This window comes from Puma concolor, chromosome B3, assembly GCF_028749965.1.
Source record: "Puma concolor isolate L17-30 chromosome B3, mPumCon1.1.hap2, whole genome shotgun sequence".
In the NCBI taxonomy this organism is placed as follows: domain Eukaryota; kingdom Metazoa; phylum Chordata; class Mammalia; order Carnivora; family Felidae; genus Puma; species Puma concolor.
In genome coordinates, this window is record NC_141672.1 from 82,646,436 (window position 1) to 82,664,543 (window position 18,108).

General features: G+C 38.1%; 1 long non-coding RNA gene across 1 annotated transcript in view; it reads right to left on the reverse strand.

The window, feature by feature from the left end:
- Nucleotides 1–946: 946 nt before the first annotated feature.
- Nucleotides 947–18,108, reverse strand: part of LOC147580162 (uncharacterized) — an 89,753-nt gene continuing 72,591 nt past the window's right edge. The window contains exon 4 of the long non-coding RNA XR_015251893.1: nucleotides 947–1,733. This is a non-coding gene — a long non-coding RNA (uncharacterized LOC147580162). The remainder of the gene's footprint in view (nucleotides 1,734–18,108) is intronic.

An 18,108-nucleotide genomic window follows, 5' to 3' on the forward strand; every position in this document is an offset into this window, starting at 1 on the left:
TCTGCGTTGTCAGTGCAGAGCCTAACGTGGAGTTCAGTCTCACAAACCATGAGATCATGACCTGAGCCAAAATCAAGAGTTGGACACCTAACTGAGCCACCCAGCTGCCCCAACTTTTATTTAGTTATTTATATATGTCACACCTGGATTTCCAGTTTTCAGATGATTGCAAAATAATAAACAGTAATAATGCTATAACCACAATGGATACACATTAATCTTCCACAATTCCAAACTTGATTTAGAATCTGGCCATATCATTATTATCATGAATTATACTGAAGCCACGTAAGAATCCCAGCTAAAGTGTACATATTGGCAAAAGTCTGGGTAGCAAAGCATTGAATATTTACTTTTTAAAATATTTTTAAATATTTATATTTAAAAACTAAAAAGTCTAGGGACACCTGGGTAACTCAGTCAGTTCAGCATCTGACCCTTGATTTTGGCTCAGGTCATGATCTCACAGTTCATGAGATCAAGCCCCAAGTCAGTCTCTGCACTGACAGTGTGGGGCCCCCCACAGTGTGGGGTCTCCTTCTCTCTCTGCCTCTCCCCAGTTTGTGCTCATTTGCTCTCTCTCTTTCTTTCTCTCCCAAAGTAAAAAAATAAACATTAAAAAACCCTCATCTCTTCAAAAAAAAAAATGAAAAAGCCTAAAACCAAAATAATATATTAAGGGGGCTCCTGAGTGACTCAGTCAGTTAAGCGTCTGACTCTTGATTTTGGTTCAGGTCATGATCTCACACTTTGTGAGATCGAGCCCCACACTGGGCTCCGTACTGAACATGGCACCTGCTAGGGATTCTCTTTCCCCCTCTCTCTCTGCCCCTCCCCAGTGCTCTCTCTCTCAAAATAAATAAACAAATAAATAAATATTAAATGATACATTAAGAAAAATTCAACACTGAAAAGATAAATGAATAAAAGGCAAATGACTAACTCATGATTTATACATCAATTGTTGAAATATTTATTAATAAAATATTGACATATGTCATTGACATATGTCTTGCATGCTCTGTACATTTTTGGATAAGAGGACAGAAAGAAGGAAGAAAGAAAAGAAAGAATGAAAGAAAGAAGGAGGGGGGAGGAAGGGAAAAAGAAAGCAGTCAATCCAAGTAGGAGTGAAGTGAGGTGTAGGGACCACCTTTCTGTAACATTTTTTTCTCATACCTTCAAAACAATCATTTTCAAAATGTTAAATAAGAAAGACAAAAATATCTCCTAACAACTTAGAAGTTTTAAATCATGGAACACCAAAAGGGCCAGTCATTCTAAATGCCATATTTAGTAAAATGAAGAAACAGAGAAAACTTTGCTAAATATGATAATTAACAGAAAGAAAGAAAATGTTATATAGGAATTAAGGCACCATTAGCTTTGGAAATCTCCGACTCATGCTTAACCCTTTCCTCTCTCTCTCTCTGTCCAGCCCAAAGAAAATTAATATTTTTCCATTTTGCCCAACCTCATGAATCATTTTGTTTGTTCCCTTAAAATTCAGAAATCCTTGACAGCTGGTGATGCTGTTTCCATGCTAAAGGCCATAGGACTTTCACTGTCCCATTCGCTGGAGTCATTGTGAACAATGGCTAAGAGTTGTCCCAAGTGTTAACAAAACGCTGCTCCTCAGCCTTCTGTCTTCACAGCTGTGTTTAGCTCTCATTTCTGCTGAACTGAAGCTGCCAGATGGGGCAGAAAAATCCATCTTATATTTTCTTTTGACCCTGTCAATAATAAACATGAGTTTTAGGAGAACCAACAACTCAAAAATAGTTAACTTATCCCCCCACCTTTTCTACACACACACACACACACACACACACACACACACACGCACATACAAGCTTTTCAAACAAATAAATAAATAAATCCATGTCAATGACAAGCCTTAGTAGTTTTTCTAGCTTCATAAAATTATCTTAGAGTTCTAGGTGTGCCTAGGTGGCTCAGTTGGTTGGTTGGTTTGACTGGGTTTTACCATTAGACTCTCCACTGAGATTTTAACGTTTATTTATTTTTGGGACAGAGAGAGACACAGCATGAACGGGGGAGGGGCAAAGAGAGAGGGAGACACAGAATCGGAAACAGGCTCCAGGCTCTGAGCCATCAGCCCAGAGCCCGACGCGGGGCTCGAACTCCCGGACCGCGAGATCGTGACCTGGCTGAAGTCGGACGCTTAACCGACTGTGCCACCCAGGCGCCCCTCCACTGAGATTTTAAAAGCAAAATTCATTAATGCAACTTCTCTTCCAACACCGTATTCTTCCTTATTAATTTGACTTATTGACTTATTACCAAATAGCTTAGTTATTTGGCTGTGCTACAAGGATACTTCCTACTTGTGTAAGTTGTATGGTTAGACTCAGCCAAAATCAAGAGCCAAAAGACATGAAAAATGTGGTGAGGGACACTTTACCAAACCAAGGCATGTTGAGACCTACCACTGGGATCTAAGCCTGCTCAACTGACGTCACATATGCAAAACACAACTAACAAGTAGCACTCTCTGAAGTTTGCCACATTTCCAAAAGAGAGTCAGAACTCCTGCTATAACTGAAACTCATCCAAATGTCTTCCTCACCCCACCGTCCATCAACATCACCTCCAGATTTGGGGACTTAGCTTTCAGGCACCACATCCACTGCCTCAGTGATAATCTAAAGATGACTTCTGGAAAGTTAAAACTAGTTTCATCTTTAAAAATGACTGATAAATCATCACCAAGGAAATCATTCTTATCCTGTATTATCTGTAAATAATAATTTTAATTAATAAATTTATCAAAGAATGGGGACTTGATATGAAAAACTAGTCTATGGCAATCAGTACATACTAAGTTGAACAAAATAATCAAAAATTTTTTGTCTTATATAATAAGTATATCATTTCAGCTCTTTCTGCTTCTACTCCCCAGGTTATAAAGTGATTAGGAAAACCAGTGTTCCTTCCCTGGTAGGAGAAACTATAAAAATGGTTTAGATAATAAGCATGACATCTTTATAAAATATAACAGTAAATAAGTTAATCTATTGAAATAATAGAAAATAGAATCAAATAGAAATCTTTTTTCCATTTGAATTAATTTCAAAAGATGGATTTTGAGAAATTCCAATAGAAGATTTCTATTCCTCCAGTCTTTTCTTATACTCAAGGTGCATTTTGTTATTACCATCTTGCTAAAAGAAAGGTATGAGTACATGCATCTCTTTAGAATCTCAGTTACAAACCAGATTTATTGTATGTTTCCATTTTGTTATAGTCTACATCTCGGCCACAGTTGGAGAGTGGGTTGGGGAAAAGAAAGGAAATTGAGAGAAGGAAAGGAATGCGGAAGGGTTTTGTACAGGAAAGGGATATCCAGGATGAATTGATTTTCTTGAAAGAAATGTGTGTAAATAAACTGAAATGACACTGTTTCACAGAATTAAAAGTAAAACTCGATTTATTGAAAGAGAATAAATATAAACGATACAGGGTATTCTATAACATAAGTCCGTTACATGAGTCTCTTAGTACCCTGTATATTGTGTTCATAAGCTTGCACCATAAAGGTAGGACAATCAGAGAAGCAGTTCTTGGATGGAGAAATGTTCTTTTTCTCTCATTAAAAGTAGGGCATAATCTTCAGGCATCATGTGACATTGTCAGAATGTTTCGTGTGACCATTCCGTAGGCTCTTCCTCTCTAACTGATTAGAAGCAATGTATTTAATGTAACAGAGCTGTCTAGATCCAGTTCTTAAGAGGGAAAGCCACAAAAACCTTTGCTGATTAGAATCCCTGACTCCAGTTTGTACGTAGCCTGCCTTATGTAGCTTGTCTCTTTGAATGGCGTTGCCTCCCCTTAACTGCAAGGAAACAAATAAGGTTCGTACACAGGTTTAATTTGGCATCAAGCTTCCACTTAGTCCCTTGTGATTGTTTATTGCACATCTGCGGCTCTTAGTCTCTTCCCTCTGTCTGGAGCTTCCTCTATAGCCACGTAGTAGAACCAGTCTGTCACTGCTCTTGGTTTCCCTCTTCAGTGTGTGCATCCCATTTTTACTGATAATGTTATCCTGGCCTTGCTTAGTGACCAAAAATATATTCTCTTCATAATACATTTTTGAAGAATATATTCCAAAAGAGTCTTTGAATTGTTTTAGTCCTTACTTTTTTCCTTTAAAAAATGCATGAAGAAAATAAAAACCCCATCAAATACCATTATGCCTGTTGTTGCAAACTTGGTAAGATCTTACTTTTTCTCCTCTTCTTTTCTTTTTTTAATTTTCTTTCTTTATTTACTTACTTATTTACTTATTACTATGGTTCAAGACTCACAAAAAAATACTAAACAATGACTGATTCTCATAACTGTTTTGCTGAAATAGCAGCAACAATTACCTACATTCTGGGGTGTCAGATTGGTCCAATTCTACAAACTAAGATTAGGAGCAAAATCTTGAAAACACTTTGGTCAGGTCTCATTGGAGTCTTCTGAGCTAGGGGGCAAAGTTAATACTCTTTCTGAATATTGGGATTAGCAATTACATGATTTTTCACTCAGCCAAAGATTCTTTTCAACTTCCTCCAAACCCCAACAATTGTTTTTTATTTGAAATTTCACTTCTTTAGATATTTATTCATCCATTCATTTATTCGTTTATTCATACCACATTTCTTTAATAGAAATTTCTTCAGCATCTAGTGCCAGACATAGAACTTTAAAGCAGGAAGAGTACGGTGGAGGTGCACCTGGGTGTCTCAGTCAGTTGAGCAACTGACTCTTCACTTCAGCGCAGGTTGTGATCTCATAGTTCATGGGTTTGAGCCCCAAGTCAGGCTCCGAGCTGGCAACATGGAGCCTGCTTGGGATTCTCTCTCTCTCCTTCTGTCTCTGCCCCTCCCCTGCTCAAACTCTCTCTCTCTTTCTCTCTCAAAATAAATACATAAACAGAAAGAAAGAAAGAAAGAAAGAAAGAAAGAAAGAAAGAAAGAAAAAGAAAGAAAGAAAGAAAAAAGAAAAGAATATGGTAGAAAAGAGCACCGGATGGGGCGCCCGGGTGGCTCAGTCGGTTAAGCGTCCGACTTCGGCTCAGGTCATGATCTCACGGTCCGTGAGTTCGAGCCCCGCGTCGGGCTCTGAGCTGGCAGCTCAGAGCCTGGAGCCTGCTTCAGATTCTGTGTCTCCCTCTCTCTCTGGCCCTCCCCCGTTCATGCTCTGTCTCTCTCTGTCTCAAAAATAAATAAACATTAAAAAAAAAAAAAAATTAAAAAAAAAAAAAAAAAGAAAAGAACACCGGATATAGACTCAGAAGATCAAGAGTTCACTGGGAAGCAGGTACCAACCTACCTGTCCATCCTCATACCACTCTATAGATCAGCCTAGAATGCATAACAGGTCAAACATTCTTTTAGTACCTGGGGTTATCTGACTGGGTAAAGAAACAGATTCCAAAAATGGTACAACAGGTAGACATGTGCCCAGAATACCTGGATTCAAATCTCAGTGTGGCCGCTTTTAGCCACCTGACTCTGAAATGGTGTTAACTCTACGACTCTGTCTCTGACTTTAAAATGAGAAGATAGGGGCGCCTGGGTGGCGCAGTCGGTTAAGCGTCCGACTTCAGCCAGGTCACGATCTCACGGTCCGTGAGTTCGAGCCCCGCGTCGGGCTCTGGGCTGATGGCTCGGAGCCTGGAGCCTGTTTCCGATTCTGTGTCTCCCTCTCTCTCTGCCCCTCCCCCGTTCATGCTCTGTCTCTCTCTGTCCCAAAAATAAATAAACGTTGAAAAAAAAATTAAAAAAAAAAATGAGAAGATAATGATTGATGACTTCATAAGTTGTCATTAAATGAGTTAATAATTATAACATACTTAGGACACTATCTGTGACGGTGACTGTCTGTGACGGTTATATATATACCTGGCGGTATATATATATATATATATATATATATATATATATATATATATATTTATATAAATCAATATTTATATAAAGTTTATATTTGTTAATTAAATTTAAAAAGTAAGCTATGTAAGTTATGAAAATGGAATTACTTCGTACACATGTAAAATGCTTACAGCAATGCCACACGTACTAACTAAAGGTTAGTTATAAATACTGTTACTCAACAGCTCTCTTCTGGAAAGCCCAGATCCCTCCTGCAGGAATTCTTATCCACATCCATCCCACTCTATGAGACCCTGCCACCCAATCACAACTGGTTTGACCAAAAAGAAAGCACCTGACCAAGGGCAGATGATGCAATAGGGGTGACTGGAGCAATCCAATTTTCTCTCTCTGGAATTTCCATTGAGGGTATAGAAGAGAGTCAGGGAATTGGTAGTAAAAGCTGGGGTTGAAATTCACTCAGAGAAATAGCAGGGGCTGGAACAGTAGCTGAATCATATTCACAGTACAACGTGAGAAAGAACTCCTGGACCCCTGCTGACTACTCAGCCACATAGCTGAGTCCTCAGTCACCCTCCTGCCTCCGAACTACGATCCAGTCATCTGGACACCTAAGCATGCTGTGGTTTCTCTTTGTACCATACTGCCCAGTGCCCTGCTATTAGTTTCCCTGAGCTGTGACCAAGTGGCAAGATTCCTCTCTTTCTTATTTCCACGGAAATCTTAACAATAGACCACCAGAACATATGGATATTTCTTGCAAGTTAAAGAAACTCCTCACTATATCGTAAGGAGCTATTGCACAGAGGAAATGTTCAAAAGTTCAAAAGGAAGCTTTCAGTCCTGTCGGGATACAGAATCACCTGTAGTGACTTTTCAAACGCATAGCCTGGGACCTACCATCCAGATGCTAATTCAGTAGTCTGGAGCAAAGCTTTGGCATTAATGTATTTCTGAATGTCCATAGAAGATTATGATGTACACCTCAGGCTGAGAATTACTGAAGGATTGTCAAAGAATGACATGGACCAGAGCCAGGAAAAGGGAGGGAACAAAAATAAGATGGCGACCAGTGCTTAGGGATAAAATTATATTATGATCGCCTCACTAATAATGTACCAATGGGCACTTTCCCAGACCGCTGTAACATAAAGTGTAGAATAATCTTTCTAGAATATATAATACTCTTTCAAAACCTTCACTGATTCCCTGTTGGGCATAAAATAAAGCCCAAACCCTGAGCCCAGTATCGAGACCTTCCATAAAGTACTCCATCAAAGTACTTCCTTCCATACCTTTACATTCCCATCATACCTACCTTTTGGTCATTTCCTGAACATTCTGTGTGCCATTATACTTCTAAGTCTTTAATTCACACTAGTCTCTTACCTCTTTCCTATCCTTTCTGTACATCCTGAAGTAATAATTGTAATAGTAATAACAATTTTCAGATCACAAGGTGTTTTCTTCAAACATTGTTACATTTCTTCTTCACGGCAGGAACCATGAGAAACAGATTATGCTCTTTATTTCAACTTTCTGATCCAGAGACTGAAGCTCACATGTTAAGTGACATACCCAGGATCTGGCATATAATAGGAAGCCAATTAAAACTGACCAGAAATAGGACACTGAACCAAGTTTTTTAACATCAAAGTCTAAGATTTTTCTTTCATTTGTTTCACTTTGTTTTAATTAACTATGCCACACTACTTCCCAAAGTTGAAATCTCAGTCTTTCAGAAATCAGATCCAATGACATCCTTCAAGTCTTCCATTATGTCCCTGATCTTAGCATGCAGCTTACAATGATTAAGAATGATAGCTACCATTTTTGAATTCTCAGTATATGCTGGGCATTATGGTAAGTGCGTTAGTCATGTTATTATAGGTGCTACTTTACCAAGGAGGAGACTGAGGTACCAAGAAAGTAAGACAACTTGCCTGATGCTATCCAGCTAATCAGTGGTAGAACCAGGCCATTGCTTACAGAGCTCATGTACTTGACCCTTACACAAAGCTCCCTCTCCACCCAGCTAGTACAGTATTTTGTTTTGCTTATTTTAAGGTTAATTATTAACATGCATTTCTCCTCCCTAAAACTCTTCGGTTAGGAATTTTCTCCGATCACACTCCACCACCACCATATAAACACCAAAGTACTTCAACCATTTAATAAATATCTAGAAAAATGTATTAATGTGAGTCTGCCAAGAATGAGACCAGAAGTTTTGAGAATCAAATGCTCAGAAGAGATTTGATTTAATTCATTTTATTTCTATCTAGCTTTATTTTCACTATGCCTCATCAAATTCGTCTAGAACAAAACAGCGTATCAAGGTTTTTGGCTGATCGAGACTTCCTTCATCCTATGGCATAACGGTCAAAGGAGATAAGGTTTAGAAACTCCCCTGGGCAAGTATAAAAGAGCTGACACATTTGTATCTGCTCCGCCCCTCAACTTGTCCTGAAAGACAGTCCTCCAAGACAGTAATGGAGACTGCTGTCTGTTCCAGAAAGTTCTTCACCTCAAAATTTGGCTACTCTATATTCAATACCATATGTTTTCTGAAACTGTGGAGTCTCCTGACCACTTTATGCCTGGCATAATTAGGGCAAATAATATGAAAGGTGAATGGACCCTGGAATTCCAATTTTCTAGAATGCCACTGAATGATACTCTCATTCCTCAGAAACATACTCCTGCCACACGTCTCAAAGAAGTCACACCTGTTTCTGCATTCTTTGTCTTTGAGGTTTCCATCACCCTGTGATTCATTGATACTAATCAACCTCTCTTGACCCATCTTATTTACACTATTTTGACCAGGATCCCTTGATAATTTTCACCAGTCCCAAACCTGTCTGGTTTACAGGTGGTTCTCATCGCAAACCATTGAAGAATATCAACAGTGGGTTAGCAGCAATGGCTCTGTTCACCCAAACAGCTTGTGACAGTCCTCGCACAGATTTTTATCTCTTTACATAAATCTCCATCAGTGTTGCAGGCTCAGCCACAGAATTTTAAAACCATATGTTTCCGATACTTGGGTATTTCCCCCCCTTAGGCTTTGTGAATGGAAGAGAGATATAACATCCTTATTGTTATTTCATTGACAAAAGGTTCATTCACACAACCTAAAGTCACTTGAGAACGAGGCTTCATGATGTCTTATTTTCAAGTATTGTTATCAATTCCGTTTAAGTTTATAAAGATTGCAATACATGTTCACATTAGAGGAACGCTCAGTGAATCACTCTTGTCCAAGAATACTCCATAGTTTATATTTGCCCATTTTTATTTTTTATTTATTTTTTAATTTTTTTTAATATTTATTTTTGAGAGAGATACAGAGCATGAGCAGGGGAGGGGAGAGAGAGGGGGAGACACCGAATCTGAAGCAGGATCCAGGCTCTGAGCTGTCGGCACAGAGCCCGATGCGGGGCTTAAACTCACAAAGGGTGAAATCCCGACCTGACCCGAAGTTGGACGCTCAACCAACTGAGCCAACCAGGCGCCCCTATTTGTCCATTTTTAATAGCCATTAGAAAACATTTAGAATGCGCCGCCACCCCCCCGCCCCACACACACAGTGTTTTCACTATTCATAAAAATAAAAATGAAACAGGTTTGGGGTTTTTTAACGTTTTTTGTTTGTTTGTTTTTAACTCCATGTGCTAGAGGTAGAGGGTTTCGGCTGCATGAAGCCAATTCCGATTTTCAGGGAAGTCTTACTCTACTCTGTATTATGTTTACCACGATCATACCAACTTCCATTTCTTAGTTTCTGCATGTAACTAATTAGCTAAACTGTATTGCGTACCTGCTCTGTGCCAGGTCTGCTAAGCAGGTTCCACATAGAATCTCATTTAGTATGAGGTGAATAACTATTATGAAACTCATTTAGCAGGTGAAGAAATGGAGCCTAAAGAGATGTAGTCAATTTTTCAGGGCACCCAGCTAGTAACTGTGGAGCTAGGATTTGAACTCCAGCGTGTTTCACTCCAAAGCCCAAGGTTTTAAGCATGTGAACCACTTATAAAGACATTGACTCAACTGCAACCCACAAAATGGGCGTTCTGCCCCAGTCAGGGTTCAAAGAGCTCTACTAACTGGTTTTTCATTGTGCGCCAACTATGTAATAGTCACACCAACTACACTGGCCATTTAGCAGTGGCTATATCTGATCTCCTTGCTTCTCAGGCCTTCCAGTGAAATTGGAAAGAATCTGAGGCCAGTGATGATGTATAATCCCTGAGACCAGTGATGTGCTTCTCCATAGACTGTATCGAAAGGGTTTTTTTCCAGAACCTGTTCTCTTTAGCTATTAGTTCAGTCCCTCTACTTCCTTTTTTCGAATTATTTTAGCCAGTATCCTGTGGCTATGCAGTAAAAAACTGCCCAGGTTTTAGTGTCCTTAAAAATAAATTTTCATGTCAATTCTTTACCTTCTCTTTCCCCTACCTCACATATAAAAAAAAAGAAAGGAGAAGAAAAAGAAAAAAGAAAAAAAAAAAACTCTCCCAAATTCCTAATTCTCCTGGCTGGAGGAGTAGGGAATTGCATAACAATTTGCAATATATCTTTGAAAGCACCCTTCCAGGGGTCTCTGACATTATGTGGAGTGACTACGTAAGAGCCAAGTCGAGTTTCTGGAACTGTTCTCTGCTAGAGAGTGACAGGTAATTTAAGATTTTAAAAAACTTTTGCCCTAGATAATACTTGAAAATCCAGCCTCATATAAAAACTCGCTTTCTCCCCTTTAAATCTGTTCTGAGGTCTCAGTTTCTTGTTTCCAGGCCTACATATGCTATCATATATAATGTCCGTGGAAACATATTGATTTAAAGATCAAGTCAGCAATGGAATTGGGCTCTTTGCAAGTTACCTTGGTTTAACTACTGAAAACCTTTGTAATTGCCTCTGAGACTTGAGTCACTGGAACTTTAATTCACTTGTGCTCTCACACGGAGGAACTTAACTGCTCACTCTAGGATTCCACCCCTCCTAAGTACCTTCGGAAGGGAATGACAAACCAAGCAAACTGCCTATTTGTGGGCATAAGGGGAACTCCGGTAAAATCTTAGCCACAGAATAACATTCTGGATATTATCCATCTGTAAGACTGGTTGTTTGCCACAGCTGTCCCGGGAATCATACATCCTAGGACAGTCATGAATTTTAAAAAGTACCCATTGACTTCTGATCTGTTGGTTTTGAGAAGGTGAGTAGGCAAACAGTGGAGATGGTGACTCAAAGTGGAACACATTTTAAGGGAAACCTGGAGGAGAGGTCAGAGCAGTGAAACGAGAAAACAGAGCAATGGCTTCTCCAAAAGGAGCTTTCTGTTTCCCAGTGGGGCACACGGGCCCTCTATGCTCTCCTATGAAAACCACGAGATTACGTCCTTAATCTGGTGCATATATTCCTTGAATTTAAAGGTCACTTTTCCATAAGAGCATTTTCTTGTTTAGAGATACACTGAGGCACTAGAAAATTATATGTAGAACGCCACTAGGACTAATTTACTGGATTCTCCATTGAGCACTTTCTCAATCAACTGTACTTTATATCACATGACATAAATATGTGCGTAAGATGTTAGCATTGTTCAAGGCCATGTGGTAATGAGCTTTTTAATGTTTTCATCTGTATGTGTGTATGCTTCCTGTCTAGACAGTTAAGTGAGTTATCTTCATCAGTTCATCAGTAAGAAACAATATTGAAAATAATTTCCTTTTCCTATTGTTTGCATTGAGAACTAAAAGTCATTATGTAAAAAGAAAAAAAGAAATATGAACCGCTCCTGAACTTTTCGCACTACTATGTTTTTTTTTTTTCATAATTTTGACCCCATGAATTAATCACAGTTCTCCAGAGAAACAGAACCAACAGGATGTATGTATATAGAAAGAGATGTATTATAAGGAATTGGCTCATGCACTTATGGAAACTGAGAAGCCCCAAGATCTGTAGTTGGAAGCTGAAGAGTGGGAGTGCCAAGGGTTTGTTCCAGCCTGAGTTCAAAGGCCTTAGAACCAAGCAAGTCTGTCGGTGTAAGATCTAGTCTAAAAGCCTGTAGGCTCAAGACTCAAGAAGAGCTGATGTTTCGAGTCCAAAGGCAGAAAAAGTTCAAAATCTCAACTCAAGCAGTCAGGCATGAGGCGTTCTCTCTTACTTAAGAGAGGGTCAGACTTCTTGTTCTATTTAGGCCTTCAACTGGTTTGATGAGACACACCCATAATAGGGAGGATAATGTGTTTCACTCAGTCTACTGATTCAAATATTAATATTACCCAAAAACAACCTCACAGACATACCCAGAATAAGTTTTGACCAAAGACCTGGTACCGCTGGTCAAACTGAGACTTGAAATTAACCATCATATCCCATACTATAACCTTTCTAGTTCATTATTTGGATAAGATCTAATTTCAATCTTTTAGACATCTTACTGAGGTTCCTAAGATAGTCAAAGATATTCATTAAGTTTCATAGCAATATTTATAAAATCTTTAAGAGATAAAAGTGTTTTGAGTGATAATATACACGAGGTAAGCAAAACATTTTTTCTCAAGCCATCTGTCTATCTTTCCCTATAGCAGGTGCGTATGAAACAAAATAGGAATGATCCTCCTGCTGGAAGTATGTTAACTAATGTTAACAAAGGTTTCAATAAAGTATGATATGTCATTCTATATAGTTTGGTCAGGTCAATAGCTCGGAAAGACATACTGAGATTTTCTGTATCAGGAAGGTGACTCCTTCAAACTTAACCACAAGCCTCATAAGGTTGGCCTCGTAAGCTTAATGCTAGAAAACAAAACTGCAAAGCCTCTAAAACTATCACGGACACTCTTAAACAAAATTTCAAAATGGTAGAGCCAATTTTCACAAGTTCCCCAGCTTAACAAGCAGAGTATAAGCAGACAAACAAATTTCCCGAGTTCTTGTTTTCCATAAATACAGAAATCTTGTAATTATCTCAAGAACCATACATTATTTATTAGTTTCAGGCTTTAATGAAGGAAGACTCAATGTTTATCACATTAAAATGGGAGAGTGGGGTGTAAAGGTGGGCGGGGAGGAGAAAAGCATGGTTCCTAATGAATCTGGCCTTATGTTTCTTCAATTTTTTTATCAGCAATTTTATGCTCTGCATGTAGTAAACAAAAATGGTGACAGTCAAACATGCATTTTGCATCATAACAAACCCGTTGGATCTGCAAACAGTTGTTTAAGGTGCTCCTTTTCCATCAAGAAAAACAATAGCATTTATTAGCAGCATTTCACTCTACCCACATGATTTGTGTGTTCTTCACTCTGAAAGTGTCAGCTGTCAAATGAAATGATGGGGACTGACAGTTCAGAATTTTAAAAGTTCAGCTCCTTTCAAAAGCACTAAATGAACAAGAGCTGCCTAATTTAGGCTGAAGAAAAAGCAACAAAAATCCCCTGTAAGTATGCAAGGTTTTATTCTACTTTCGCATGCTTAGTATGCACAGAGAATGTTAAATACTTTTCAGCTGGATACACTGTTAATTCTATGAGTGAGAAAGATTTCATTAGGTGAGCTTCAGGCAAGAGTGGGCGACAAATGGAATTCCCTTTTATTTTCTGAAATTCACAGTATATGACCCATATCCAATGATAAATGGTCTATAAACTCTCTTGCTGTATTTAATTGCATAAACTTCCATTATATTCTACTATTAACACGGGAACACTTTGACACAAGATATCAGAAGGGGAAAAAAAACAGTAAAAAAATAAAACCTTCACTCGTAACAAAACCAACAAAATCTCAGTACCCCTCAGAATCGTGTTTCAACATGTAAGTTCCAAGCATGCAATTTTAAATATTTTTTCAACCAATTAGTTACTTTTAATTTTGGTAGCACAAAAATCTATTAATCACTATTTAATTATCTGGAGCCCTTGCCTGCCTAATTAGTGCTTTCCGTATTGCATCTCCAACTAAACTGGGGACCCTATCAACTCATTTATCTGATACGTATTTGGTGCACTGGTGAGTTAATTAATGAAAAAAGAAAAAAAAAACTCATTTAAATGGTTCATTCAAAAAAAAAGCTTATTAAACACTTTGAACATTAAATAAGCCGACTGATTTTATTGGGTTTTCATTGCCCTAAAAAGCATTATATAAATGCAAAATCCCATGTGACATTTCTGGGTAAATATACGTTGGAGAAGGAATCAGAAGCAGCCGTGATCAGTTGAGTAACAATCCCTCTTAAGTACACTGCCTGAGGCTGCAGGCTTTTGAAATCTTTTACACAAAAATGGGGACAATGATTAGACATGAGATTTTATTTGGAATTTTCTGGTGTTAGTTAGGAACACTAAGCATGACTGTAAATGAAATTGCATTGTTATATTCTAGGTAATGTAGTGTAAAATGGTCTATACTATAACTGTGCTTTTAATACTGAAGAAAACAAAGAGTAATTTCCAGAACCCAGCCCATCCCTCCACCACATCTCCGTTTTGCTCCGCGCTCGCCAAGGGACTGTGGGCTTGTCTTCCAGCCTTCTAGCTCATACAGCAACATCTGCCCCCCAGAAAGCTTTCCTAAGCACCCCCCAAACAAGGTCAAGTGCCCCTCCTGGATATTCCAACAACACTTGGTCCTAAACCTTTGCCTTGCACTTACTGTGAAGTAGCAGTGGGGTACAGTGGTAAAGAACACCGCTTTGGTTTCAGGAAGACCTGAGTGTGAGTCTAGATTCAGCAACTAGGTTGTTAGGATTAAATGAAATTATCTAAGTGAAGGATCTAGCACGGTGCCTGACACATCATAACTGTATTATTAACCATTAGTCATTTTTTCAAATTACACCCTACTGTGCTTGTCTGTTCAGATGTTTCTCCTACTAGATCCTGAGCTGCTTGCTTGTGGAAATAGACACACGATCTATCTTTTTATTTCCAGAGCCTCACACCGCGTCTGAAAGAGAGCAAGCATCCATATATTCCTGCAAAATGGATAGACAGAACAAAGAATCTGCAGTCAAGGAAGCTAAGGGGTTTAACTGTAAAATAAGTCAACTGAAATTAAATTTCCCTCCTTCTTACAGATGTCAGTAAGAATTCTGAGGCACAATTCCATACATGTTAAAGGCTTATAACATACTTCCAAAAAATCGCTATTTCCCTATTATTTACACCCATATTGCTTTTTCTGGATCTCCAGGAGATTGTCAAGTAGACACAGTTGTCTGATTGCTCATCTGAATATTCATTTCGTGAGTCTCACCAGTTAAGAAATTATCCATAGGGTATCAGAAATTGTCATAGCATGAAAATATTCAGTAGTGAGCTGACCATTTGTACGATTAGTTCCAACTCAAAGTCTCCTCTGCAATTAAGATAGCACCTATCTGAATCCAGAGAATCAACATCTTGATGAGTTATAATCCTGTTAAGAATCTAATGTCTGCAACTTCCTATGCAAATAGAATGCAAATTTAAAAGTTAAACTGAAATCTTCTAAGTGCAGGATTTCATAGTTTATTAAAGTGATATTCAAGGCCTGCTCAAGTCACTGTAGGTCTATCAAGGTCAAGCAATTGGAAAAGGGAAAAGCAAAAAAGATGAGATCCAAAAAAGAACAATTTAAAAACAAAATGATTAGGAAACCTGTCTGAAAATTAATAAAGCCATAGGATATTTTTGCAAAATGGATCTTGTCTATGAGCATGCTCTGAAAGTCAAATATGAAGACTTTGAAATTCTAAAATTGTGTTGGAAAGATTATTCAAAAATCTCAGATTTGGTTAATTCTTCACTGGTTCCAAGAATTGAATACAGTTTTTGTTGTACCTAAATTTTATTTTTAAAATAGTTTCTACTATTTTTCATTATATATTTCTAGATACAGTCCCAACCAAATACTTCTTCTTTCAGCTACTATCTTTGAAATTTTGGTTTCAAATTGTTTTAAGTGTATTTATTTATTTATTTATTTATTTATTTTGAGAGAGAGAGCACATGAGCAGGAGACAGGCAGAGAGAGAGGGAGACAGAGAACCCCAAGCAGGCTCCACGCTGTCAGCACAGAGCCCAACGCATGGCTCAATCCCACAAACCATGAAATCCTGACCTGAGCCCAAAATCCTGAGTCCGACGCTCAGCTGACTGAGCCACCCAGGCACCCACCCCTTGTTTCAATTTCAAGTAGATTTACTCTGAGTGTTCTTTTCTGGTTCCAGTTACATGCTGGTTTGGGAAGGAGGAATATCCCTTGATGCTGCCACCACTAGCACTCCTGCCGCCATGTTCTGCCATCTTGTGATGACTTCCAAGGGCACAGGATATTAATGGGGTGCTCTTCAGTCCAAATTCATGCACGAGGCACTTTTTAAACAGAAAAGCAAAGATAGTTCTGCAGAAATTTTAATGAAGCAACGCTCTTCTCAAGACAAGTCCCTTGGCATGGTAGAGTCCCCCTTTTTGGGAACCCCTTTCTTCCCCATAAATAAGGTGAAAAGATCCTAATTCTGCTACACTGGGAAATAGGTAAGGCCTCCATAACCAAATCACATTCAAAGCCGGACACTACAGTGCTCCAAAAAGTCAATGATAACCGTGGGTTGCTGGATATATTACAGATGGTATTCCCGAATGTTTTTAATTTTCTCCCATCTTTTTTTCCCCTGATATAATCATTGGTTAGTTAAGAAAAGCAAGGGTTTAGAAAACAATTTTAATCTGATTTTTTTCTCTAATGTTGAAAACACTAAAAGGAGAAATACATAATATGAAACTATTGTACTTTATTATGTAATACTTGTAAAAACATATTAAATACAATATTTTATAAAATTATTCTATAGCCCGTGAATATCTTTTGCCCAGGGATATTTACTTTATATCATTGGTAATTACATACTATGCATCCGGTGTTGTTCAAATATGACAAGGCAAGTGTTTTTGTTTTCATTATTAGTGGTAATTTTAAAGAAAAAATCAGAAAGGTTCATCAGAATACTAAAGGTATTTTTTTTTTTCAATCTCTCTGTCAAGTTAGTTCAACTTTAATTCAGGCAAATTCCTGACAGATATCAGAGTTCTATTTACTGATTATCTCTTCTTCCCTTTGGGATCGTAAGATTTTAAGTGAAAAGAATCTAAAAGATTTATTGCTAATGGGATTCTACAAATGTTATCTTTGTTCAGAGTAGAAGTAATATATGATCCTGGCTTTGTGGAGCATCTTTAATGTTCTTTTTTTGAATATGTATAACTCATTTAGAGACCAAGAATAGATAGTAACTCATCATTTTTGCTACCTGTCTTAAAATATCTGCATTTTGTCTGTATGAAAATAATATAAACTTGTCATTTAATTGATGTCATAACTTCGATTCAACACCACACTCATTGTAAACAAAGAGGCTCTGAAGAACGAACAAAACGCTTATTCACCAGAAGAAAGGTCGTGACATGTGATTATTTACATTTATGTCATGTCTTATTACTAAATCTGCATAAGCCATCTTCCTTCATTATTTTTGAATGGGAGACTGATGATAAGTGCTATTTTCAAGATTTTTTAAATCCTTTTTATTTGTCTAGCTAATCTGTGTGCTGACGCATTACAAGGGTAACTCTGTGTTTTGCTTGTTAAGTTATTAGGGATGTGTAACTCCTAAAAAATCAAGGACAAGTTCCTAAATGTAGCATTTGCGTGGGTCGACAGCTTCAGGGGAGAGAGGTCAGTTGTGTGGTGAAGAAAGGAGAAATCTGTCTGTGTGATCCTAATTCGTTTTGTATAGTTGACACGGGGCTTGGAATTGAGAATGATCTGTTGTTGGGTTAAGCAGCAGGGAAGCTTATGGCTTATTATTTTTACTCCTGATACAACCGAAGCAATGGGTGAGTAATGAAAGGAACACAGATCATCACAATGATACCAGGCAATGAATTGTATGCGGCTGGGTGATAATGCAAGTTTTATCAGAGGGTGATGGCCAGCCAGTAAGCTAACCCAAACCATAAATATGCAGATTGGTCAAATCTTTATTACATCTGCAAATAGCTACTGGCATGTTTTTCCTCTCCCACTTTATGATTTTGATGATTCTGACTCCAAGCCCTACCTTCCATCCAAGGAAATTTAAATTAAAAGGAAATGTATCACATTATGATAGGAAAATGAAAACGCACCCAGTGACACCTAATA